This window comes from Oryza glaberrima, chromosome 6, assembly GCF_000147395.1.
Source record: "Oryza glaberrima chromosome 6, OglaRS2, whole genome shotgun sequence".
Classification (NCBI taxonomy): Eukaryota; Viridiplantae; Streptophyta; class Magnoliopsida; order Poales; family Poaceae; genus Oryza; species Oryza glaberrima.
Genome location: NC_068331.1, coordinates 4956774 through 4984402, shown reverse-complemented (window position 1 = coordinate 4984402; position 27629 = coordinate 4956774). Strand labels below are relative to the sequence as shown.

The window sequence follows — 27629 nt, the reverse complement described above, 5'->3', positions numbered from 1 at the left end:
AAAACAATTACTTCTATGGAACCTACTAAATGAACACTTTTAGTTCCCATTAGAAAAAATTTGGCATTGATAAGGTTTCCCATTCCCCTTGACCTGTGCGCGTCTTAGATGGAGAGACATTGTAACTAATGATTGCCATTTGTACCGTCAGTTCCAATTCCATATATAAACCAACGCTGATGTGATGGGGCCGCTATCAATACCGGTCTTTTAATAGGCTAGTAAAAAAAACCAATATCAATAGTTTAGTATCGGGATTTCTAATGAGACTGAGTAGAAATTAGTGTTTAAATTTAAATCCCCGTCCTCTCAGCTCTCTTCTCTCTCACTCTATTCCACTACTCTCTCACTCTTCTCTCGCCAAGCGATCCCTCGACCTCTCCTGAAGAGTGGCAGCACCCTCCCCAAATAGGTAGTGGCTTACTGGCTATTTCCTCTCCCTAGCGTGGCCCACTTCTCCTCATCATGGTGGCTCGGGAGTGGCCTCCTCCGCTCTTCCCAGCATTTGGCGTCCCCCTTCCCCCACCTTCTATATCGGGGCGTAGCTCGAGGGTGCGCAGATATGGCTGCCACGAGCTCTTATGTGGCTAGCTAGATTGGTAGCCATGTGCTAAGGGCAGTCTGATCCATTGTTGCCCGATAATCTTAGGGGCCCACTCGATGGTGGTGGATCGCAGGTTGCTCCATGGCAGTGAGCATGGGGACTTCTCCCATAGCAGCAGCTAAACCCGATATATGTTGTCCAACTCCGCGGTGCATTTGGTGATGTTGTTATATATTGACTATTTTTTTAGATAATGGAATAAATATCCCGGCCTTTGCTCATTAGAGCTACAGCTAATTATTACAAGGAATCACACAAACAACGAGTGAAGTTCAAATAAAATTAAACACACCCAACGATAAAAAAACCAAACCAAGAAAAGGAGCATACATTTATTCAAGTCTATTTGTGAATCTCCATCCATGGTTCGCAAATATTTGCATAACCGTCGTCTCCAGTTTACGGCATGCAACCTTCATAAACTCTCCATCATCTTCACACTTTTGCAGCTTTGCCCAAAACCGGAGCCAATATGTTGCCTTGAATATTACCTGCATATATGAGATAGATGGTGATTTGTCAAAAACTATATCATTCCTACTCAACCACAGAGCCCAACAAATGGCAGATGCTCCAACAAGTATGAGTTTACTCATCTTCTTGTGAACCCCTAAAAGCCAACCATCAAACATATTAGATATGGTACTAGGGAGGTTTAAACCAAAAGAAAACTGTACTACTCTCCAAACAAATTTTGCAAAATGACAGTCAAGAAAAAGATGTTGAATGGTCTCATTTTTCATACAGAAACAACATCTTAAACTGCCATTCCAATTCCGTCTTGCCAAATTGTCCTTAGTTAGCACCACCCCTTTAAGCAAGTACCACATAAAGATCTTAATCTTAAGTGGCATCTTAAGCTTCCAAATAATCTTATTTCTCTCAATATAACCATTATTAATTAGAGCAAGATACATTGACTTAACAGAAAATCTACCATTCTAATGATAATTCCATCTAAAACAATCAGAGGATTGGTTCAACTGAATATGTATAATTGAAAGTGCATCTAGGCCCCTAATGATTTTGGTGATTAATTACAATGCGATTAGAGAGGACTAACATTTTTATTTAAGCAAATGTGAAGGTTGTTATGTCCTCAATGAGTTAGCATAATGCATATCCCGCCGAATACGTTGATGTGATGTGATGCAGCAAATGAGCAAATGGTATTTTGTACGTTTTCGTTTTCTTGAGTTAATAGGAAAGCCGCACTATTAAGAGGGATGATGCATTTACATACGAGGAGTGATCAAAGTGCTCAAAATCTTTTTTAAAAAAGTGTTTCTCCTCAGTTTGGTGTGTTCTGGATTTTTTCAGAGTTTTCCGAAACTCATTTTCGGACTTTCCAAAAACACACAGAACCAATTTTTCTCTTCTGGAAATTTTCGGATATGTCCGAAAGTGATTTTCGGACTTTCCGAAAAAGACTGCGAAGGCAAAAGTGGTTCTCTATATTTTCGGACTTGTCCGAAACTGATTTTCGGATTTTCCGAAATTCATCAGTAGAGTCATTTTCGCTTCTGTATATTTTTGGACTTTTCCGAAAACATCCAAAACGATGTTGTTGGTACTGGAAATTTTCGGACTTGTCCGAAAAGTTTTCGGAATGTCCGAAAAATCCTTCGTTGACTTTGCTGTTGGTGCTGGGCTGGAATTTTCGGACATGTCCGAAAATATTTCGGAATATCCGAAAATCTCAATTATTGTGCATAACAGGCAGAATCTGGGCTGTGGCTATAAATAGCCCCCTCCCCTCACTTGTGAGGGCTGCTGGTTCCATTCCAATCATTTGTGCCCTTGGCTTGCTCTCTCTCTCTAGCACTTTTGAGCCTTGCTTTCTTGTTTCCCCTTTCACCCGTGTTCGATTTGGATTTGGTGTGAGTGTGAGAGTTGTGGATTCAAGTTTGTGTGAGTGCTTGTTGTTGACTTCGTGAAGATTTGTGAGCACATGCATCATCTCCGGGAGTTCTTTGTTTCATTTGTTACTCTTGGAGGTTGAGGACTCCTAGGCGGCTAGGTGTCGCTCCCGAGCCACCGATTTACTTGTGGTTGGCCGGGAGAAGTTTGTGAAGGTCGGATCTCACCTCCAAAAGGGAAGAGATACCCTTAGTGGAAGGAGGAGTGCTTAGTGCAACCTCTTGAAGAAAGGGTTAGCTAAGACCCGGCTCTTAGTGAGCTCCTCAACGGAGAGTAGAATCCCCTCAAGGATTCGAACTTCGGGAACAATCTCGTGAGCTTCATCTTTGGTGACTTTACTTCCTTCCTCTCCACTAGCTTTGCTTGTTTGAGCCGCTATAGGTCTAGTTGATGTTTGTGCTAGCATATTCTTGTTGTAGGCAACTAGATCTAGGATTTACTTTGCTGTTTGTGCTGACTCCGAAAATTTTCGGATATATCCGAAAATTTCGGAAATATCCGAAAATTACTGCTTCCGCTTTTAGTTTATTTTTGAATTAGCCTATTCACCCCCCCTCTAGGCCTAATTGACACTTTCAATAATGGAAGCACACAAATCATGCCAATATATAAGATTCTGACCAACTAAGGATCTCCTGAAGAAAACATTAAGTGGAACAGAACTCATAACATTAGCAATAGTAGAACTTTTCCTTCGGACAATAGAGTATAAAGATGGATATTTATCTTTAAACGCCAAGTTTCCTAGCCATTTATCTTCCTAGAACCTTGTTTGATTCCCATCATTCACAATCCAAGAACCCATATATAAGACAATATCTTTGACATTCATTAGACCTGACCAAAATTGAGAATCACCCTGTTTCCTATTAATTTGGGTTATAGACTGATTATAAAGATACTTTCTTTTTAATAAAGTCTGCCAAACACCTTCCTCATTAATTAATTTAAACAACCACTTACTCAAGAGACACTTATTTTGTATTTCCAAATTGTGGACCCCTAAACCACCCTGATCCTTGGGTTGACAAACTATATCCCATCTAGTAAGTCTATACTTTTTTTTTGTGGTCATCCCCTCGCCAAAAAAAACGTGATCTATAATAATCAATTTTTTGAAGAACCCCTTTCGGTATCTCAAAAAATGAAATCATAAACATAACTAAACTTGAAAGAACAGAGTTAATCAAAACCAGTCTACCCCCAACTGACAAATGCTTTCCTTTCCAACTACAAAGTTTTTTCTCAATTCTTTGCTCAATTACTTCCCAATCTTTATTATTCAGCTTCCTATAATGCATCGGGATACCAAGATATTTAACAGGAAATGAGCCAAGCTTACAACCAAAGATATTTGAATACTGATCATAAAACTCCTTTGCCTGACCAAAACAAAATAATTCACTCTTGTGAAAATTTATTTTCAAACCAGACAACTTTTCAAACACAGATAAAATCAATTTCAGATTCTTTGCCTGTTGTAAATCATGCTCTAAAAAAATAATGGTATCATCTGCATTCTGTAAGATAGACAAACCATCATCAACTAAATGAGGAACAACCCCATTCAACGAACCTACATCTTTAGCCCTCTTAATTAGTAAAGTAAGCATATCAGCTACTATATTAAAAAGAATTAGTGACAAAGGATCACCTTGCCTCAGACCCTTATACGTTTCAAAATTATTACCAGTTTGATCATTTACTTTAATACCAACATGACCCCCTTGAATAAAAGAAGCTATTGTAGACCCCCGTTTTTATAACAGGAATCATTCGTGCAAACAGTACCATTTCCCTGGATCAAGTAGTCTGGTACACACGAGTTCATAGCTGAAATACCAAAAGCACATACACGAGAGTCTAGTGCTAATTATTACATCATGAGCCCACAGGCATTGTCTTAAATCATCGGACCGAGCGGTCCGGAATACATCCAAAAGCAGAAATAGATGAGGTAGCGGAATTCAGGCGGCGGCATGCCATTGCCACAGGCAACGACCGTAACTAAGACCTACTGAGCGCCATCGTCTTCTTCTCCCTCCTGGTAGTAGGCATAGGGATCCTCCGAAGCTTCATCTCCCACTTCTGATTAATTTTATATTTGCAAGGGTGAGTACCAACCGTACTCAGCAAGCCATCACAGCAAGAATGTACATGATAGGGGTATTCAAAGGATGGCTATGGTTCCTTTGCGCAAAGCCAGTTTTGTAATTCTTTTCACAAGCCTAAGACCTAGCACAGACTGATCAAATTTTAGTACCAGTGTTCATATTAAACAATGACGGTTCTGTCCACCATCCATTGTGATCCCAAGGATAGCTTCCCGCCATTGAATCGTCATGGTTTTCTGAGGACGTCCACATTCCCGCCTCTCAGGAAGTGGCTCCATCAGCATAAAAATCATCATGCAATATCCCATCCCACACAAGTTAAAGAATTTAAAGTCTAGCCAAGTGTAATACATGTCCCGGTGCTCAATAACCACGAGCACGGCTATTCGAATAGATTTGGTTTACTCACACTGCAGTGGATGTACACTTTACCCGCACTCCGCGACTGCCCAACACATGAGCCTCGTCCCAACACATGAGACGCGTCACGGCAAAGCTTTTCGATAACCTCGCATTGGCAGTACCCGCTCCATGAACTTAAATCCTCATGCACTCTAGGCGTCCATGTTTCTAGCAGTGAGAGGAGTTCTGGCGCTCCCGGGAAAGAGAAGTCTCACACACATATTAAATTATGGTTCAAGTTAAGTTCTCTCTCACACACACTCATGGCAGTCCTACCAATGGCGACACCGATGTAGGGCACGCCTCTCGGCCCTACCTCAACGGCTGTCCCACCGTAGCGCACCTGCCTCACTCAAGGGTGAACCATCTATGCAGGGATACTGCCTCCGCTCGGCTATCTAATCCGCTAGGTCTATACCCATACGAGAAGTGCGGTTGTACGGGGGTCGTTTCATGCTTAACTTCATGGCTCGGTCCTTAATTGACCGGGGACGGTACTAGCCTTTTCCAGATACCACCCAAATCCTCCGTCCGCCCCAGTCGAAACCAGTTGTTTTCACTTTGTTTTCCTTTCACAAATCATGTCATCAATTTCATGGCAATGTGGCGCTCATGTCTCCACATGCCGCATCTCAATTACCTTCCCAAAGGTAATTGCCCAAGCATTTAGCATTTGATAAATATGAGTATGCATGATCCTAAAATAGCATTTCTAAGCAATTGTCATAATTGACTAGGGACTCATACGTAAACATGGTTACGAAGGAATAAGGGCAAGCAATAATCAAGGCATGGCATAATCACAAGTAGGATGTTCATCATTGCATGCAATTTTATTTGTAAACAAAATAATTTTGCAATTGGGATCAACATGTTCAAAGAATAGTGATGACTTGCCTTGCTCAATGTCTTGCGGGTCTTGACCTTCGCTTGGATCCGCGACTCCCTCGGGCTCTACAAGTACGTGCGAAGAATTGATTTTGAATTCGGTTAGAATTCCAGTAAAATCCAAATAAATCCGAATGGGAGTCGAATGCGAAAGTCGATTCTTTTATATTAACTTTACTATTCACGAACTAAGGCAAACCCAATTTCGATTTTAAATATTCTAAACTATTTTGCGGGTATAAATACTTGGTTAGCACAAGTTTTTGATTTAATCTACCCGAGTATTATATTAGGTTAGAAATTTCTATTGCGAGCTAAATATTGGACGGAGTCCTAAAATTATCTTATAATATTATACGATTTAATTTAGTCTATGACTAAACGATTAAATATAATATACGTCCAAAATTCCTAGCGATTAAATCCGAATTTCTACCGTGAACCGATTACTTATAGATATCCAAAAATAATCTATAATAGTCCATAAAGATTCATCTACTTGTTAACTACATCTAAATTACTACCGCGAATTGATTACTTTTTAGAAATTACCAAGAATGATTTATATTAAATTTTGCAATTCTACGACCATAATTAATCTATGATTAAATTCTAATTATTTTAAATTCTCTAAACTATTAACCTCCCTAATTTCTTCCAAATTTTCCTATTCATTTATTTTTTTTCCTTTCCCTTTTTCTCCCTTTTCTCTTTTCTTTTCTTTTCTTTTTCTTTCTTTTCTCTCTTTCTCTTTTTTTCTTTTCTTCTCCTCCCTCCCGGCTTCTTTCTCTCTTCCTCTCTTCTTTTATCTTTCTCTCTCTCTCGGCTTCTTCCTTCCTCCCGGCGGCGATGGCGGTGGACGCAAGGGGGGAAAAAGGCGGCGGCTTACCGACAGCGACGGTCGGTGGCGACGACGGCGACGGCGGCGCAAGGCGGCGACGCACGGTGCGGCGGCTCCGGGGCGACGGCGCGGCGGCTTCAAAGGTGGCGGCGCGGCGGCACGACGACGGCGGCGCGTGAAGGAGGGGAAGAGGGAGAGGAGGATGGAATGGAATGGGGGAGAATGGAGAGAGGGGGTATTTGTAGAGAGGGGAGGAGGAGAGGGGGAGGGCGGCGGCTTATGGCGACGCGACGGGCGGCGCGCGGCGCGGCAGGCGGCGATGGCGACGGGCGGGCGGCGCGGCGCGGGACGCGAGGCGGCGATGCGACGGGCGAGCGGCGCGGCAGGACGCGGGGCGCGAGGCGACGACGCGACGGCCGAGCGACGCGTGGGCGCGGGGCGCGAGGCGGTGATGGCGATGGGCGGGCGGCGCGGCGCGGGACGGCGACGGCGAAAGGACGATGGCGCGGCGAGAGGACGAGCGCGCGGCGCGGCGACGGGACGGTCGCGCGGCGGTAGGCGGGCGCGCGGCGCGGGGCGCGAGGCAGCGGCACGGGGCTCGAGGCGGCGGCATGGGGCGCGAGGCCCATGGCGACGCGACGGCGACGATGGCGACGGCGGCGCGGCGGGCAAGCGGCGCGCGGCGAGCGGCGCGTGCGGCAGGGGAGGGGGCGGGGCTAGGGGGACCGTGTCGAGCACCTAGAGTGCAATGAACAGTGACTTTTCTATTTTATCCCGATTTTAGCCCATTTTCTATTTAAATTTGATTCCATAATTCCTAATTTTTGTATATAGGAAGTTTAATCAATATTTGTGTTATTTTAACTAATGAATCCACCCTAGATTAATATTACTCATATTTTATTTTTATATAATTTATTTGAGTTTTAATTAGGGTTAATTCTTATCCCATCGTATTTAAATTTAATTGATCCAAATATGGTCGCGATAATATTTTATTTATTTCTATCCACACCTAATCTTTATTTTAATTTATATTTATTTTACCAACTTGTTTTTAAGGTTTATTCCTAATTAACTATTCTTTACTCACGATTAATAATCTTCGAGATCAAATCCAGATAAAATAGACGAATAAGATCGGCATGATGCAATTAATTTAAAAAGTTTTTGAAAATCCGTATTTTTAGAGTTTTGATTTTGTCGGTCAATTTTCAGGGTGTTACAGCTATCCACTCACATCATTTAGGAGAGAAGCCCTTCATGCTCAACGTCTGTTATACAAAAGACCATTTAACCTTATCATAGGCTTTTTCAAAATCAATCTTAAAAATCACAGCACTTTTATTCTTACGAAGTAATTCATGCGTAGTTTCATGCAAAATAACAACACCTTCCATAATATTTCTCCCAGGTATAAAAGCAGTTTGAGTATGACTAATCACCTTTTGAGCAACACTCATTATCCTATTTGTAGCAACTTTGGTAAAGATCTTAAAACTAACATTAAGTAGGCAAATAGGCCTGTATTGTTGAATTTTCATGGCCTCGGCACACTTAGGCAAAAGGATAATAATACCAAAGTTAAGGGAGAATAAAGGCAAAGAACCATTATGAAAATCTCTAAACAGGTCTAGTAAATCATCTTTAATGACATCCCAAAAGACCTGATAAAACTCAGCAGGAAATCCATCAGGACCTGGAGCCTTATTGTGTTCCATTTGGAAAATAGCATCTTTAATCTCCTTTTCAGTGAAAATCTGTACTAAGGCTTCATTCTCTAATTGAGAAACTTGAGGAATGTCAACAAAATTATTTTCATCAAACTGGAGGTCAGAATCATCCGGAGGACCAAACAAGCCTTTGTAATAAGTGGTGATATGCGATTTTAGATTCGCATCACCATTAATCGCTTGATCCCCATCTTGAAGTTGAAAGATTCTGGTTTTCCTATGTTTACCGTTAGCAACCAAATGAAAATACTTTGTGTTAGAGTCACCTTCCAAAATATCCTTAGTTTTAGCCCTTTGATACCACTTAATTTCTTCTTCTCTCAGAAGGGTAGATAACCTATTCCTACAAAACCATCTAAAATCAATTTCCTCTTGAGTTAAAAGAACAGATTCAGCCTTTTTATCCAGCAAATCCAACCTATCCAAAATCTCTTTTTTTTATTTTTTATACAAACCACTTGTATGTTTAGCCCAACCCCTCAAATGTTGTCTTAAACAGCGAATCTTCGCCTGCCAATGCTCCATAGGTGTATTACCTTTATGGACACTAGACCAGACCTCCTTCACCATGTCTACAAAGCCATCGCGTAATAACCAACCAAGTTCAAATTTAAAACTTTGGTGTGCATTACCCGAAGAAGTGGAGTTTGTATTCAAAAGTAAAGTAGTATGGTCCGAAATGTCCCTATTAAAAGCAACCACCGAGGATAAAGGAAATTTATGTTCCCACTCAGTGGACATCGAAATCCTATCCAGCTTCTCATAGGTTGGATTTGCTAAATTATTTGCCCAAGTAAAAGTTCTACCTGACATTTGCAACTCCCTAAGACACAGACCATCAATAATAGCATTAAAAAGAAAGGGCCATTTATCATCATAGTTATCATTATTTTTTTCATCGGGGCTACGCAGAATATTAAAATCACCATCAATAAGAATTGGTAAAGTTTCATGATTGCACAAATTAACTAACTCAGCAAGAAATTGATCCTTAAGTTCATTTTGTGCCGGTCCATAAACCAAAACTAAAGCTCACTTGAACTTATCAACTTTGTTACATAAATGAAACTTAATATAAAAATCACCCTCATCAATTAAACCAATATCAAAATTTAGTAAATTAATGCCTAAAAGAAGCCCACCAGACCTCCCTCTAGGAGGTTTACAATGCCACAAGAACTCCTTACCAGCACAAAGATTTTAAGTGTAGCTGGAGTAAAATCTTTTTTAACCGTCTCAGACAGCGCTATAAAATCAAGTTGATGCTCCTTTGTTAAGTCAGAGATAAACTTATGTTTTTTAGGGTCCTTGAACCCATCACAATTCCAAAATATTCCCTTCATTTAAAACTATTTTAAATATTCTTCTTCTTTTTCCCCTTTTTACTCTTTTTCTTAGAGTTTGAAGAAGCTATAGGATTTAAAGTGTTCTTAAGACTATTCTCACAGTCCTCACCAAAATCTATGACCTCCTCCATAATTTCACTACATAAATGTTGTAGTAGAAAATTATCCTCCAACTGGTCATCTAATGACTCAGTATCGACAATAGGCGTAGACGCTTGATTAATAGAAGAACAGGCATGTTCTTTTAATCTCTTATTCTCTACACATTTCAAATCATTAATTATATCATCTAAAACAACATTTTCACAAGAAGGTATAACACCAAGACTATTAAGATATGCAGAAATTTGATGATCTGAAAATTCTGTAAAAGAGACATTATTAACTAAATTACCTTTAGCCTGCAGATTCTCCAAGTTCTTATCAGCCTTCAACTTCTCCACCCTTTCAAGAACAGACCGATCACTATCACTCGCTCTTCTCTTACTCTTCCTTGATGGGGAGATTACAGCCTCAGGAATAGCGGAGAGCTTTGCCACAAGATTTTCCTGAGGTAAAGTCTCCTCCACTAAGCCATCAAACACCTCGTCAGAAGCAGTCAATCCATCAGATTCTGGTATAAGATTCAACTGAGAAGAAGGAGCAAAAGGACCACCCCTCTCACTGAACTGAAAACCAGAGTCCACTAGAACTGTTTCCTGAATCATCAAGACTAGCACCCTTCCCCCTATCCTGACTTCTGTTCCCCTCATCCTTCTTCTCTGTATCCCCACCATCCATATCTTCCATCTCCATAGGCACAGGCTCCTCAGGCCCATTTTCAGGTTCAACTCTAAAGGACAGCTCATACAAGTGATCCCCAATAACCACATCTACAACATCTAGAATCAAGGATGGATCAAGGACCAAAACCTATAGACGAGCTATGTCATGTCTTCTAGTGAATATCATATCCACAGCCTTAGTAATGCCAAGAATGGAACCAACAGCCCAAATAATTAAATACTCCCTCAATTCAGAAGGAAGTCCTTTGCATTGCACCCACACCTTCGAAATCACATATTTCACCTCATTTCCCACACCTCTTTCCTCAATCTTCATGTCTGCCTCACCTACCTTAGTGTGCACCTTGCCCCATTCCACCATACGCCTCAATTCAACTGCAGAAGGAAAAATAGTACGAAAAGTCCCATCTCCATTGTCATGAACCACCCACTTCCACCTACCAGGGATTAACCTCTCAAGCTCAGATATGACAGCGTTTACTATCATCTGACCCTTAATCACCTTAACCAAAGCCGCCTTTGGCTCATGCCTGATCCTTTGTCCAGCTGAAAGAGGAATATGAAAGAAACCTAAACCTTCAACAGCATAGCCACACAATTGAGCAAAAGGTTGATCAGTTGACCTAAAGATTGGGCAACGAGCTGCAACATGATCCTCACTCTCGCATATCTCACAATAAAACTTAGAAGAACATTCTTGCATTGTATGCCCTTTAGTGTAACACCTAAAACAGTACGGTTTACCTGACCCTTTTATGTCAACCTTCGCTCTTCCATTGTTGTGAGCATCGACTGGCAAATGGGAAGGTACACTTCCTCCTGCACCAAAAGCAACAGGAGCGGCAACAGTAGAACCCTTACCATCAGCCAAAGTAGCCGTACTCTTAATTGTACTAGCTGAAACTTGCACAATACTGCCACCTATCGAAGCATCCACATCCTACCCCTTCAAAGCACCAGAACCACCAGATGCCATTGTACCAACATCACATGTTGCAACATCACCATGCTGTACACCCCCTAATGCCGGCAAAGGAGCAACTGCAGGCACAACAGCTCCACCAAAAGCAGCACCAGAAACTCCACCTAACACCGGCACAGGGGCAGTCGGCACAGGAGCTCCAAACAACGGCACTGCAGCAGTTAGCACAGGAGTAGTCGGCACAGGAGCAGGTGAACCACCAGATGGCAGAAAAGAAGGTCCAAAACCCTGCCCTGCGACACCACCATAGCCGCCCGAAGCACCAAGAGGAGGTTGAAACCCTAGATTAGGGTTGAACCCGAACTGACCACCACCATGACCAAAATTGCCTGAATTTGGTCCTGCATTCATACCAAATCCATTGTTCCAACCATGTGCACTACCAAACCATCTTCCTCCTTGCTGACCTGGGGGATGATCATGGTGACCACGTCCACCAAATCGTCCCCTACCTCGACCACGACCCCTTCCACCTTGCTGACTCCCGTCGCCAGGACCAGGATGGAATCCACGAGCAGCAAAATTGCCATGACAGCCCGCTACAGCACCAAAACGGTTGTTCCTCTCCATCGGCAGGCGAGCAACGGCGGCGTACGATAGGGAGGATGGACACAGTCGATCTATTCCCCTGAGTCTACGCCGGGTTGTTCCTGTTTTTGCGAAGAGAGAAACCAATCCAGCCGTGGGCCTGAACGGTATTTTGGGCCTGAACACATATATTGACTATGTGTTTTATTTTTGTTGGGTTTGTGATTCAGTGCGTGTACAGACTTTTAATTTGTTGTTAAAATATTTTGTGACTTGTAAAGATTACGTGATTTATGATTAATTCATTATGTGTGATTTTATTTTCTTTTACCGTAAGTCTGGGTCGAAGCTAGCATTGGCTTGATTCATGTAGCTTGCTTAATTTTCAATCGTGAAAACCCATCTGCGGTACGTGGTTCTTCAAACCAAGTACTAGTAATGTTCCACAAAGAATGATGATGTGTTCTGTGACAACGACAGTGGGTGTGAATCGGCAGCTTGGTGTTGTCCGGTAAAATTGTTAAATTAGATCAACATATATAAAAAGATTATTAAAGTTGCAATTTTTGCACAATAAATCTGCACCAAAGTATTATATATGGGTAGTTTTATACTATCCTTAAGAAATTATTTCAAGTTATTAATTACCAGATATTTTAGTTAATATCTATAGATATTTTCTCAAGTACCCTAAAATTTCATATCATACATACATAGTTACATACAGCGAGCTGAAGAGTTCTTTTTTCCCCCTTTATACAATCGCAGCAGCTGCTGGTGCATAAATATGCGATCTGCTGCATGTATGAATGCATGATCACAAAAGACAACAACAACAAACAAATGATAGGTTGTGGAATTCTCAATACTCCGATCTCATCGAAATGGTTATGGAAAAGTTTTGCTCAACAAAAACACAAAGTTTTCTTTTGGCTACTCCTAAATCATAGGTTGAACACTAGAAATTTGCTTCGAAGAAAAATTTTTTGAAAGACCCGACTGTAATTGTTCTATCTGCTGTTAGATAAAGTAGTTCCCGATGTATAGGAGATAAGTCACTAGAGTTTGTTTCTATGGTTTCTCCTATATACAGTTTCTCTCCGGTTGATTAGCAACAACTGAGATTGAGATCGATCTATTGTAATTTGTAAACGCCACGATGGGTGGCTGTTCCATCTATATTAACCAAGGTGCGGCCTCGAGAGAGGTTCAACGCTTCCAACGCATCTCTTTTCACATTGTATCAGAGCCAATCTAATCTATCCCCTTCCTCCACCACACCATGGCGAGTTCATCGAAGACATCTACCGGCAACTCCGTGGCAGACCAACTCATCTCAGAGAAACTCGGAAAATCGAACCATGCCCTATGAAAGAGGCGCTGGTTCTTGCAGCAATTCGAGGTGCCAAGCTTGAAGGGCATCTCACCGGTGCGTCGAGTGCTCCGGCCACCGTCCTCAGGAGCAAGGATGGCGAGGCAGAAACAATTGTCAACAACCCAGAATATGAAGAATGGGTTGCGGTTGATCAGCAGGTCCTCAGGTCCTCTCGTACCTGCTGTCCTTCATGACCAGGGACATGCTGATCCAGGTGGCGGCGTGCGCCATTGCTGCATCAGCATGAAAGATGATCGAGGGAATGTTCTCCTCGATGACACGGGTGCGATGCATCAACACGCGTCTTTCACTCACTACTCTGAAGAAAGGAGAGATGACGGTGATAGCCTACGTCGGGAAGATGCGGGCGCTAGCATATGAACTCATCATCACCAGCAAGTCCATCAACGACGACGACCTCATTAGCTACATCACCGGCCTAGATGAAGAATACGAGCCAGTGATCTCCAACATCGTCGGGCGAGATCAGATCACCATCGGGGAAGCCTTGCTCAGATCATAAGCTTCGAGCAGAGGCTTGCTCTTCGTCGCAGGGAAGGAGCGCACTCGGCCAATAGAGCTAGTCGCAGTTTAGGACAGCAGCAACGCGGCAGAGGTGGTGGCGGCAGCAATCGCAATAGCCCCAGCGGCAACCGTGGCACCAGCAACGCTGGAAACCACGGAAGAAGAGGCCGTGGCAATCCTGGTGGCAATCGCACCAATCCTGGAGGCATCGACAACTGGCCAAAATGCCAACTCTGCTACAAGAGAGGGCACACGGTAAAAGACTGTTGGTATCACTATGATGAAAATTTTGTTCCAGATGAGATGTTTGCAGGTACCGCCACATCATATGGTGTGGATACAAATTGGTACCTCGACACTAGAGCTACTGATCATGCCACAGGAGAGTTGGACAAGCTGACTGTTCATGACAAGTATCATGGCAATGATCAGATTCACACCGCAAGCGGTGCAGGTATGGAGATTAGTCACATTGGAAATTCTGTTTTTAAGACCCCTAGTCGTAATATCTACTTAAATAAAATTCTATATGCTCCTAAGGCTAGCAAGAATCTTGTTTCAGCTCATTGTCTTGCTTGTGATAACTTTGCTTTCATAGAGTTATATCGTATTTTTTTCTTTACAAAGGATCTGGCCATGAGGAGAACTCTGCTTAGGGGTCGATATCATAAAGGACTCTATGCTCTTCCATCTGCACCGCCAAGTCAACATCATACCAAACAAGTTTATGGAGTCTCCCAACCATCCTTTGAGAGATTGCATAGTCATCTTGGTCATCCTTCCTATGTTGTCGTAGAGAAGGTTATTAAGATTCATAAGTTACCATGTTTAGATGTGTCTAATAAAGTTCTAGTCTGTGATGCATGTTTATTCTGATGTTTGGGATACTGCACCACAATATGTTGGTCGTTGTAAGTACTATGTAAGCTTTTTTGATGATTATAGAAAGTACACTTGGATATATCTCCTTAAGTATAAGTCTGAAGTTTTTCAGAAATTTCATGAATTTCTATAGCTTGTGGAGCGTTTCTTTAATAGAAAAAATATAACCATGCAAACTGATTGGGTAGGAGAATATCAAAAACTTCATTCCTTCATTGCACAAGCTGGCATTACTCAACATATCTCATGTCCTCACACTCACCAACAAAATGGCTCAGCTGAAAGAAAATACTGTCATATAGTTGAGGTAGGACTTGCATTGCCAGCTTACTCATCTATGCCACTTAAATTTTGGAATGAAGCCTTTCTTTCAGCGGTCTATTTGATTAATCACACCCCTAGTAGAGTTCTCGGTGATATTTCTCTGTTGGAAAAACTCTTTGATTGCCAACCAAATTACATAGCCCTTCGAGTTTTTGGGTGTGCATGTTGGCCCAATCTTCGACCTTATAACAAGCATAAGCTTCAGTTCCGCTCAAAAGAATGCACTTTTATTGGTTATAGCATTTTTCACAAAGGTATTAAATGCCTTGATCCTACTACTGGTCATGTGTATATATATATTTCCCACGATGTAATGTTTGATGAAACTCAATTTCCCTATGCAAAACTTCACTCCAACACCGGAGCCCATCTTCGCACTGAAATATCTCTTATACTAGAATTAGCTCCATATATCCCTAGGGGTCCTCAACAGCATTCCTATGTGATTGATTCTCCTGAAATTTCTGATAATTCGCTTGAAGTTTTGTAGCAGAATACAGAGGCCTATGATAATACAGCATATGATATTGAACCCAGCAACCAGCCTCTGGCGGGAACGGAGCCGGCCTCAGCATCATCCTCAACTGCCGCATCGCGCCAGCCGTCAGGATCTCACCCGCACCAGTCGCCTGCGCATGGCTCTCCCAGCAGCCATTCGATCCTCTGCTGCCACGTCACCCAGCTCCCAGTCCCCAGGCACGACCGGGCCACGGTCTGGCGCCGGCTCTAACACGGTGACCTCCCTGCCCGGATCATCTATGGCCAGGGAGGAATCACAGTAGGCAACCATGTCTCAAGAAGCCACAGAATATCGCAGCAATGGCCACAGTGTGGTGGTCGCATCGATGCAGACACAGCAGATATTCCTGTTGCTCGCCCTCACACGCGACTGCAAAGCGGAATCAGAAAAGAGAAAGACTACATTGACGGTACTGTTAAATGGGGTCATCTGACCTCCTCTGGTGATCCATAAAATTTACAAGATGCTTAATATTGAAAAGATGTTGTGGATGCAGAATATATAGCTTTAATTAAAAATAAAACATGGTACTTAGTTCCTCCTCAAAAAAGCAAAAATATTATTTACTACAAATGGGTTTACAAAATTAAAAGAAAATAAGATGTTAGCTTAGAGCCTAGTTGCCAAAGGATTTAAACAACATTATGGTATAAACTATGAGGACACCTTCAGTCATATAATCAAAGCTATTACTATCAAAATTATCTTGTCCATTGCAGTATCGAGAGGATGGAGTCTAAGACAGCTTGATGTACAGAATGCCTTTTTGCATGGAGTACTTGTAGAGGGAGTTTATATGAAACAACCACTAGAGTATGAAACTCCTCCACTCTAGGTTATGTATGTAAGTTAGATAAAGCTCTGTATGGTTTAAAGCAGGCTCCCAGAGCTTGGTATGCCAAATTTAGTGGAAAGTTATATGATCTTGGTTTCAAGGGTTCCAAGGCAGACACATCTTTATTCTTCAACAATAAGGGAGATTTGACATTGTTTTTGCCTATCTATGTTGATGATATAATTGTTGTAAGTTCAAGACAAGAGGCGGTGCCAGCTCTATTGCATAATCTACAAAAGGAGTTTGCTCTCAAGGATCTTGGAGAGTTGCATTACTTCCTTGGAATAGAGGTAAATAAGATTGCAAATGGAATTCTTTTGACACAAGAAAAATATGCCTCTGATCTGTTAAAATGAACTAGAATTAAAATGAACTAGAATGAGTGATTGCAAACCAGTTAGTACACTTTTGTCCACCAGTGAAAAATTAAAAGTTGATAAAGGATCATTTTTAGGACAAACTGATGCTACTTAGTACAGAAGTATAGTTGGAGCACTTCAGTACTTAATTTTGCCTAGGCTAGATATTGCTTTCTCAGTTAATAAAATTTGTCAGTTCTTGCATACTCTAACTACAGTACATTGGGCAGCTATTAAAAGAATACTGAGGTACTTGAGACAATCCATTAAACTTGGCCTAAAGATATGTAAGTCTAAAACTATGATGGTCAGTGCCTATTCTGATGCAGACTGGGTAGAATGTTTAGATGACAAAAGGTCAACTGGTGGATTTGCTGTGTATCTAGGTGATAACATGGTCTCATGGAGTGCAAAGAAACAGACAATTGTTTCAAGGTCAAGTACATAAGCAGAGTACAAAGCCTTAGCAAATGCTACAGCTGAAATTATGTGGGTTCCGACTCTCTTGCAAGAATTGCACATAGACAGTCCAACCACCGCTCAACTATGGTGTGACAACATGGGTGCAAGGTACTTATCCTTCAATCATGTCTTTCATGTAAGAACTAAATATATAGAAACTGATTATCATTTTGTTCGAGAGAGAGTAGCACAAAAATTATTGCAAGTTGGTTATGTACTAAAGATCAAGTTGCAGGTGGTTTTACTAAACCATTGTCAGAACGACTTCCAGAAAACTTCAAATACAATCTCAACCTAGGAAGGTTGTGATTGAGATAGGGTGTTAGATAAAGTAGTTCCCGATGTATAGGAGATAAGTCATTAGAGTTTGTTCCTATCCTTTCTCCTGTACACGGTTTCTCTCCGGTTGATTAGCAACAACTGATATTGAGATCGATCTATTGTAAACGCCACAATGGGGGTTGTTCCCATCTATATTAACAAAGGTGCAGCCTCGAGAGACGTTCAACGCTTCCCACGCATCTCTTTTCACATCTGCAACTTGGGAATGGAAGAAACTCAGCAGCATCTCTTTCTCACTTGTCCTTTTGCACACTATGCTGGAACAAAATTTTCCCCACAAGAAGAATGGGACTCTCAGTCCAAGAGGCCATTGAAGATCTGCAAGAAAAACTCCAAGTGTCCTTTCACATGGAGATAATAATCATTATGGCTTGGAGCATTTGGATCACACGAAATGATAAGATCTTCAAAAACATCTCACCTTACTTCGTCCAAGTTTGCTTGGACCTTTTCAAAAAGGAATTTGCCATGGTTATCCATAGAGCAAAAGATAATACAATGCCCCAAATGCAACAACGACTGCAGAATTTGTAACTTATTTTTATTGTACAGTGTAAATTTTGTTTCTTTTAACATATTTTTTTGTTTTACGCTGTAGGATATACTCACCTACAGTTTTTTCCTTCCATAAAAATAACAACAAAACAAAATTTTCTTGTGTGCAACTTTGGAAGCGCGCTTTCTATTAGTACGTGTTCTTTTCCGTACGTAGCATTCAGAACTTGACCGGCGAAAAAAAACATTTGGAACGTGATGACTGATCAAGTAATTGCCAGCAGATGATAGTGTGACATATTTGGAGGACATCAAGAAAGTGGTTCGTTATTTCGTTATTAGTTCGAACTTTGAAGTTACGGAGTAATTGTTAATATATATGCATGGTAGATAAAAGCATATTGACAAGTTCTTCAATTAAACAGGGATAAATGGTTGTGGCATATTTGGTGGATCTGATATATATACTCTGTATGACGATAATTATTGACTTTTTAGATACGTTCTTATTAAGAAAATGCAATTATTACTTATTTTATTGTGATTTAATTTATCATCAAAACTTCATGATTTAAATACACGAAAAATCTTGAATAAGAGGAATGATCAGTTGTGATGGCGGAGCGGCGGGGCAGCAGCCGCCGCCGGTGGTGATGGCCAGCGGGAATAACGACCGGCATGGTATGTCCTCAGCGACGACGAGCAGGATTGGGCTCAGGAGTCAGGACGAGGTCGGAGTTCAACCGAACGCGAGGAATTACTACCGGTGCTCGGCGGCGGGGTGCGCGGCGTCAAGAAGCGGGTGGAGCGCGACGGCGACGACCCGCGCTCTACGTCGTCACCAACTACGACGGCGTCCACCGCCGCCCGCTCCGCTTCGTGAACCCCGGGGTCACGGGGGATGCGGCCGTGGGTTGGTGGGTACGTTGATGGTGGCGACGATCGTTGTTGATGTGTGCTGCTGCTGCTGCTGCTGCTGCTTTAGTGGGGCGTCTGCGGCGGAGCCGATCGAGGATTACGTCAAGACCTCCGCCGATGGCTAGACGTGGTACCTCTACCTCGACAACAAAAGACCGGTGAGTGAGAGTGATCTCGCATGCAGCTGCTCTGATTCGAACAAGCTAGCTCCGGCAATGCCTAGTGCTGATGCTCCCCTGTTTCTTGGTTTTTTGTTCAGGCGGCGTCGGGTTCCAGACGAAGGACAGGTACATGTTCGTTGGTTGCAGATGTGCTCCTACGTGGACACGGCGCCGCAGCGCGACGAGCTGGACTTCGAGTTCCTGGGCAACCGGACGGGTGAGTCCTACTCCTACATCATCCAGACCAACGTGTACAGCAACGGCGTCAGCGGCCGGGAGATCCGGCCACATGCAGGGGAGAGAGAGAGGATAGAGAGAAGAGGTAGCAATGAGGATGATACGTGGGATCACATGTGCACCACAATTTTTTTATTTTTTTTTGTAAGTGATATGTGGACCATATCAGTTTTATTGTTATTATTATTCGGATCGAATTGTTACATAAGCGTCGCGTTAATGCCATGTGCGACGAATGCCTAGTCAAAGGAGCCACGTCAGCCAAAACCGAGTACAATACTGCCAAGGAACCTCATTTGCATTGGTTGTAAGTTAGGGGATGCGTAGTATCCGGTTTTGCAATCCATTGATGAATTTAGAATTCGGTGACAACTTAAGGGATCTAAAGTAAACTTATTTTCCAAAAATTAATGCCTAATTTGGTCCATCTCTTATAAGTACATCAATGGACTAAATTCACTTAAGGTCTCTTGATGTCGGAGTTTGAATCGCATTCCTAAATCTCAAAATTAGTTACAAAGCATTGTTTATCTTTTAAAACCGGTGTAAATATAATCTTTTTCTATTATAAAAGTTTAAGATGTTTTTGCCCATGAATTTCCGTACGTCGTCCCGAGTGATTTTTGAGTCCGATTCCCTACCGTATATAGCGCGATTGTTGCGATTTTTTAATCCGATTCCCTCCACGTGTAGTGTGCGATTTTTTCTGTCCAATTCCTCCTTGATAGCTCCATGATTTCCTATTCCCTTATAGATCCTTTCAGGCCCATGTCACGTTTCCCCTAGAAAAAAGCCCATGTCATGTTCAGGTCCACTACGCTTAGATCACGCCCTAATACGTACACCACAAGAACACCCCATAGTACATCTATACCTACCTAATAATAATATATCTTATCTTAATCTTAACTTAATTAAAATATTCGTATTTTTCCTTTCGTCACACTTTTTTTTCGTCCGTATGATCTGGTTCCCTCGCCTCTCGCGCGTGCGTGCGCGATTTTTAAGAGAAACTGACTTAGACTAAAAAAACTAGGGTTTCACTTCCGATATCTATACGACGTGGTTTTGCTTTGACTCTTGGGAAAACTGAAAGAGGAGAAGATAAGGATCAAAACCCATCAGTTAATTTCAGATTATCTCTAAGGATGTGGCCGGATTTTACAGAGGAGTCAGATTCAGGCGTCGTCGGGCAGATGCGGCAATACATACAGAGGTAGGAGACGGCCATGTAGCAATGAAAGAAGGAGCTGGGGAAGCTGATTAGACTTGTAGTGCCTTGCGGGCCGGATGCGTACTTGCGGGCCAAGGTGGAGGGGAGGAGAAGGGAGAAAAGTGGGTCGGCTAGGCTGCGGGCTGATGGCCCAGAGAGAAAGGAGGGTTTTTATTTAGATTTTTGTTTAAATAAATGCTGAAATAATGTTTGTATTATTAAAATTAGCAACTGAGCTCTAAAAATTTCAAGAAAATTCTAGAGTGTAATTAATCATGGAGAACTTCATAAAAATTAAATCCAGCCATATCATTTTATTTCCACACTTAGTTTACTTTTAAATTAATTTAAACACCTACCTACTTAAAAAAAATATCAACTATTACATGAAATTTGTATTTAAGTTAATTACATAATGTAAATCTTTCTCAACTTCTCCTTAATTTTCTCATCTTTTCTTCCCGTTGCAACGTACGGATATTTTTTCTAGTCCTAAGACAATATTGAAGGTGGTTTTAGATAACGTAGCATAAGCAACACAAATAGAAAAAAATTAAAAAGACACATGGGATCCATTTGTAAGTGAAACAGCAATCTTCTTTCTTATTCGTCCTCCTCTACCGGGCCACACCACCACCCAAACCCCGCCATGTGCAGGCATGTGAACGCCACAACCGCCACCGTGTACAGCCTCGCCATCGCTGTCGAGCCGTTCTTCCCCACCTGCGCCCCCATCATCGATCCATGCATGTCACCCCAACCTTGAAGAAAATCTCAAACCCAATGCCTTACGTGTGAGACAAACAGCTAATGACGAATTGGACATGCATGTGCACACTCAATTACCTGGGCGATGATCATGATGACACGCTGACCATATATAATCAAGAGCACCTTGCGGCCGTAGCCGTCGATGACGAGGGTGGAGAGGATGAGGCAGACGAGGTTGACGGCGCCAATCGAGGAATGGTGTTTGTTGAGTTGCGATCCAAATTCATTTGCACTTAATAAAAGCCAGTTTCTTTCATAGTAGAGCGGAGGCCCGTCATCATCTCTTTTAGGGTTTCACCATATATATATATATATATATACCTCTTTTAAGCCGTCGTACGGCGATGTAACCTCACCCTAAATATAGTGAAGATATTTTACTGGCTAGCGTCCGTGGTTTTCTCTTATGCTTTGGGAGAGTTTTCTACGTTAAAATCTCGTGTCTTTTATGATTGATTTATTGTTTTTTATTATTTGTTTGCCAATAGTTTCCTAACAGCGTTGCCCATTACCGCGGCGTTGCCAGCTGCCGAACCCGACGGTGCGGAACGCCAGCGGGGAGAAGAAGCTGTCGTGTCGTGTCGCTCACGGCCGGTTTCCAGTTCTTCCTTACTGTCGACGTACGTCGCCACCGTCACCAACTAGCTACTTTGCGTAGCGTGTCCCCTGGGGTTGGGGGGCCCTCCTACCCCGCGCGGGCGCGCGGCGAGATTAAGACCCTGTTTCATTCAGCTTAGGATTATTATAATCTAGCTTATTAGAAGTAAACTAAAACAAACAATTAAATTATTATAGCAGATTATTATAATCTAATAAGCTGCTCTAAATGAGCTTTTTTCAGATTATTAAGTGGCTAAAGACCCACTACCCCTACATACTTGAGAAAAATTACCCACCTATGCCATCAACCGAACAGATAGCTGAGGGTATTATAGAGTTTAGCCTTTCAAACCCAATAATCCATGCCTCCAATAATCCAGACAAACAAATAACTCACAGCTTATTCTATGTCAGCTTATTATAATCCAGCTTATAGCAATCTGTCTTAATAATCTAGATTATAATAATCATAAGCTGAAACAAACAGGGCCTAACTCGCGCGTGATCGGCAGTATTGGCAGCGTTTCTCGCTTTTTTTTATGTTTTCTTCTAGCACTTTTTTTAAAAGTAAACGCCCGCACATTTTATTCCTTTTATTTAGGACACGATAAATTATAATAGATACGGAAATTTAACACGACAAACTTTTAAATTAAAGATTTAAAACTTTCAACTTATGTTTGAAAACTTGTAAGCTAAGATTTCAAACTTTCAACTAAATATTTTTTGAAAATTTCAACTCAGATTTAAAAAATCTCAAGTGAAGACTTGAAAACTTTCAACTCAAATTTGAAAACTTTTAACTCGGATTTAAAAACTTTCAATTCATATTTGAAAACTTTCAGCTAGGATTTGAAAATTTTCAAATCAAGATTTGAAACTTTTAAACTCGGATCCGAAAACTTTCAACTCAAATCTAAAAAATTCAAGTCAATATTTGAAAACTTTTAACTCAAATTTTAAAACTTTTGTCTCAAAATTCAAAATATTCAATTTAAATTAGGAAACTTTCATCTCAAAATTTAGAACACTCAACTTAAATTTAAAAAACCGTTCCAAATTAGGTCAGTTTTAGAGGCCCGAACAAATTATGTATACTATTTCTCCTCTCTCTTTTTTACTTTTCCGTTATTTTATATTTTGCTTTCATGGCTGAGTTCTAGAAAACCTAGAATTTAGTTGATCTTTGCCCTTTTACGCTGAAAAATGGTCTTGCTTTTCCACGAAAGTGAGGAGGTTATCCTTTGCTAATTTGCTCGGAAACTAGTCGTTCATCGTTATGTAAATTCGATATTTATCTTGCTAATTTGCTCGGCGGCGGTGCCAGTGTTTTGCGATTTTTTTTATTTTTGGAATAATTTGTAAATTTTGCTGTGGATTATTTTAGATTTGGGAATGATTTTGTGGATGATTATGTGAGTGACTTTATGGATTGGTGTAACACCCTGAAAATTCGACCGACAAAAATCTAAACTCTAAAAATACGGATTTTCAAAAACTTTTTAAATTAATTGCATCATGCCGATCTTATTCGCCTATTTTATTTGGATTTGATCTCGAAGTTTATTAATCGTGAGTAAAGAATAGTTAATTAGGAATAAACCTTAAAAAAACAAATTGGTAAAATAAATATAAATTAAAATAAAGATTAGGTGTGGATAGGAATAAATAAAATATTATCGCGACCATATTTGGATCAATTAAATTTAAATACGATGGAATAAGAATTAACCCTAATTAAAAATTCAAATAAATTATATAAAAATAAAATATGAGTAATATTAATCTAGGGTGGATTCATTAGTTAAAATAACACAAATATTGATTAAACTTCCTATATGCAAAAATTAGGAATTGTGGAATCAAATTTATATGGGAAATACACTAAAATCGGGATAAATAGGAAAAGTCACTATTCATTGCCCCCTAGGTGTTCGATCGCGTCCCTAGCCCTAACCCCTCCCCTGCCGCTCGCGCTGCTCGCCCGCGCGCTACTCGCCCGCCGCGCCGCCGTCGCCATCGTCACCGCCGCGTCGCTGTCGGCCTCGAGCTCCGTGCCGCCGCCTCGCGCCTTGAGCCGCCGCACGCCGTCGCCATCGTCGCCTGCCGCCGCGCGCCGTCACCATCACCGCATATCGCCATCACCATCCCATCGCCGTTGCCGCGCCGTCGCCGTCGCGTCCCGCCTCGCGCCGCGCGTGCGTCCCATCGCCGCCTCGCACCGCACGCCACCCCTGCCGCGTCGCCCCGTCGCCGTCGCGCCGCGCTGCCGTCGTGTCGCCGCCCGTCGCGTCCCGCCCCGAGCCGCGCGCCGCCGCTGTCGCCGCCGCCGTCGACGTCCCGTCGCCGCGCGTTCCGTCGCCGCCTCGCGCCCCGCGCCGCCGCGCCGCCGTCGCGTCGCCCCTTCCCTTCTCTTTCTTTCCCCTCCTCTCCCCTATAAAACTCCACCCTCTCCCCATTTTTCCCACTCCATCTCCCCCTTCCTCTCCCTTTTCCCCTTCTCCACACGCCGCCGTTGTCGTGCCGCCGCGCCGCCACCTTCGCAACCGCCGCGCCGTCGCCCCGGAGCAGCCGCGCCGTGCGTCGCCGCCTTGCGCCGCCGTCGCCGACGCGCCGCCCTCGCGCCGCCGCACCGTCGCCTTCGTGCCGCCGCGCCGTGTGCCGTCGTCGCGCCGCTGTCGCCGCTACCGCCGTCGGTAAGCCGCCGCCTCCTCCCCTTGCTCGGTCGCCGTCGCCGCCCCGGGTAGCAGGGAGTCGAGAGAGAGAGAGGGGCAGGGAGGAGCCGGGAGGAGGAAGAAGAAAAGAAAAGAAGGAAGAGAAAAAGAAAAGAAAAGAAAAGGAAAAGAAAAAAAGGGGGAAAAGAGAAGGAAATAAGTAGGAAAAATTAGGAGAAATTTAGGACACTTAAAAATATTAGAATTTAAGTATAGGATTAACGAAAATATAGTATTTGCAAAATAATGCTATAATCATAGATGTATTTAAAAACTAAACAATTAGGTGAATTATATAGATTATTGTAGATTGTTTTTAATGATCTCTACAAATGATCAATTCGCGGTAGTAATTTAGATATAATTAATTAGATGAATTCTTATAGGCTATTATAAATTATATTTGGGTAATCTCTATAAGAAATCGATTCACGATAGAAATTCGGATTTAATCACTAGGAATTTTAGACGTATATTTAATCATTTAGTCATAGACTAAATTAAATCGTATAATATTATAAGATAATTTTAGGATTCCGTCCGATGTTTAGCTCGCAATAGAAATTTCTAACCAAATATATGAATATAATACTCGGGTAGATTCAATCAAAAACTTATGCTAACCAAATATTTACACCTGCAAAATAGCTTAGGATATATAAATCGAAATTGGGTTTGCCCTAGTCCGCGAATAGTAAAGTTAATATAAAAGAATCGACTTTCGCGTTCGACTTCCATTTGGATTTATTTGGGATTTTTATTTGAATTCTAACCGAATTCAAATCAATTTTCGCACGTAACTATAGAGCCCGAGGGAGCTGCGGATCCAAGTGAAGGCCAAGACCCGCAAGACTTTGAGCAAGGCAAGTCATCACTATTCTTTGAACATGTTGATCCTAATTGCGAAATTATTTTGTTTACAAATAAAATTGCATGCAATGATGAACATCCTACTTGTGATTATGCCATGCCTTGATTATTGTTTACCCCTTATTCCTTCGTAACCATGTTTACGTATGAGTCCCTAGTCAATTATGACAATTGCTTAGAAATGCTATTCTAGAATTATGCATACTCATATTTATCAAATGCTATATGCTTGGGCAATTACCTTTGGGAAGGTAATTGAGATGCGGCATGTGGAGACATGAGCGCCACATTGCCATGATATTGATAACATGATTTGTGAAAGAAAAAAAAAATAAAACTAAACAACTATTTTCGACTGGGGCGGACGGAGGATTTGGGTGGTATCTGGAAAAGGCTAGTACCGTCCCCGGTCAATTAAGGACCGAGCCATGAAGTTAAGCATGAAACGACCCCCGTACAACCGTACTTCTCGAATGGGTATAGACCTAGCGGATTAGATAGCCGAGCGGAGGCAGTATCCCTGCATAGATGGTTCACCCCTGAGTGAGGCAGGTGCGCTACGATGGGACAGCCGTTGAGGTAGGGCCGAGAGGCGTGCCCTACATCGGTGTCGCCATTGGTAGGACTGCCAAGAGTGTGTGAGAGAGAGAACTTAATTTGAACTATAATTTAATATATGTGTGAGACTTCTCTTTCCCGGGAGCGCCAGAACTCCTCTCACTGCTAGAAACATGGACACCTAGAGTGCATGAGGATTTAAGTTCATGGAGCGGGTACTGCCAATGCGAGGTTATCGAAAAGCTTTGCCGTGACGCGTCTCATGTGTTGGGACGAGGCTCATGTGTTGGGCAGTTGCGGAGTGCGGGTAAAGTGTACATCCACTGCAGTGTGAGTAAACCAAATCTATTCGAATAGCCGTGCTCGCGGTTATTGAGCACCGGGACATGTATTACACTTGGCTAGACTCTAAATTCTTAACTTGTGTGGGATGGGATATTGCATGATGATTTTTATGCTGATGGAGCCACTTCCTGAGAGGTGGGAATGTGGACGTCCTCAGAAAACCATAACGACTCGATGGCGGGAAGCTATCCTTGGGATCACAATGGATGGTGGACAGAACCGTCATTGTTTAATATGAACACTGGTACTAAAATTTGATTAGTCTGTGCTAGGTCTTAGGCTTGCGAAAAGAATTACAAAACTGGCTTTGCGCAAAGGAACCATAGCTATCCTTTGAATACCCCTATCATGTGCATTTCTTGCTGTGGTGGCTTGCTGAGTACGGTTGGTACTCACCCTTGCAAATATAAAATTAATCAGAAGCGGGAGATGAAGCTTCGGAGGATCCCTATGCCTACTACCAGGAGGGAGAAGAAGACGATGGCGCTCAGTAGGTCTTAGTTACGGTCGTTGCCTGTGGCAATGGCATGCCGCTGCCTGAATTCCGCTGCCTCATCTATTTCTGCTTTTGGATGTATTCCGGACCGCTCGGTTCGATGATTTAAGAGAATGCCTGCGGGCTTATGATGTAATAATTAGCACTAGACTCTCGTGTATGTGCTTTTGATATTTCAGCTATGAACTCGTGTGTACCAGACTACTTGATCCAGGGAAATGGTACTGTTTACACGAATGATTCCTGTTATAGAAACGGGGGTCCACAATTGGCATGTGAATTGTGGATGATTTGTTGTGCATGATTTGTGGATGATTTGTGCGGCAAGCAGCAAAAAACAAAGAAAAAAAGAAAAAAAAATAGCCTAACCGGCCGCTAGCATCTTTAGTCCCGGATTAGGCGTCCCGGTTTACAACCCGGGACTAAAAGGGGTTGCAAACTGGGACTAAAGAGCAATTCCTCAGTAGTGATAATACTCTTAGTT

The 27629-nt window shown here is 42.2% G+C and overlaps 1 pseudogene; it reads right to left on the bottom strand.

Annotated features, from left to right (window-relative positions):
- Positions 1–1053: 1053 nt before the first annotated feature.
- On the bottom strand, positions 1054–12185 carry LOC127776307 (uncharacterized; annotated as a pseudogene).
- Positions 12186–27629: the final 15444 nt, after the last annotated feature.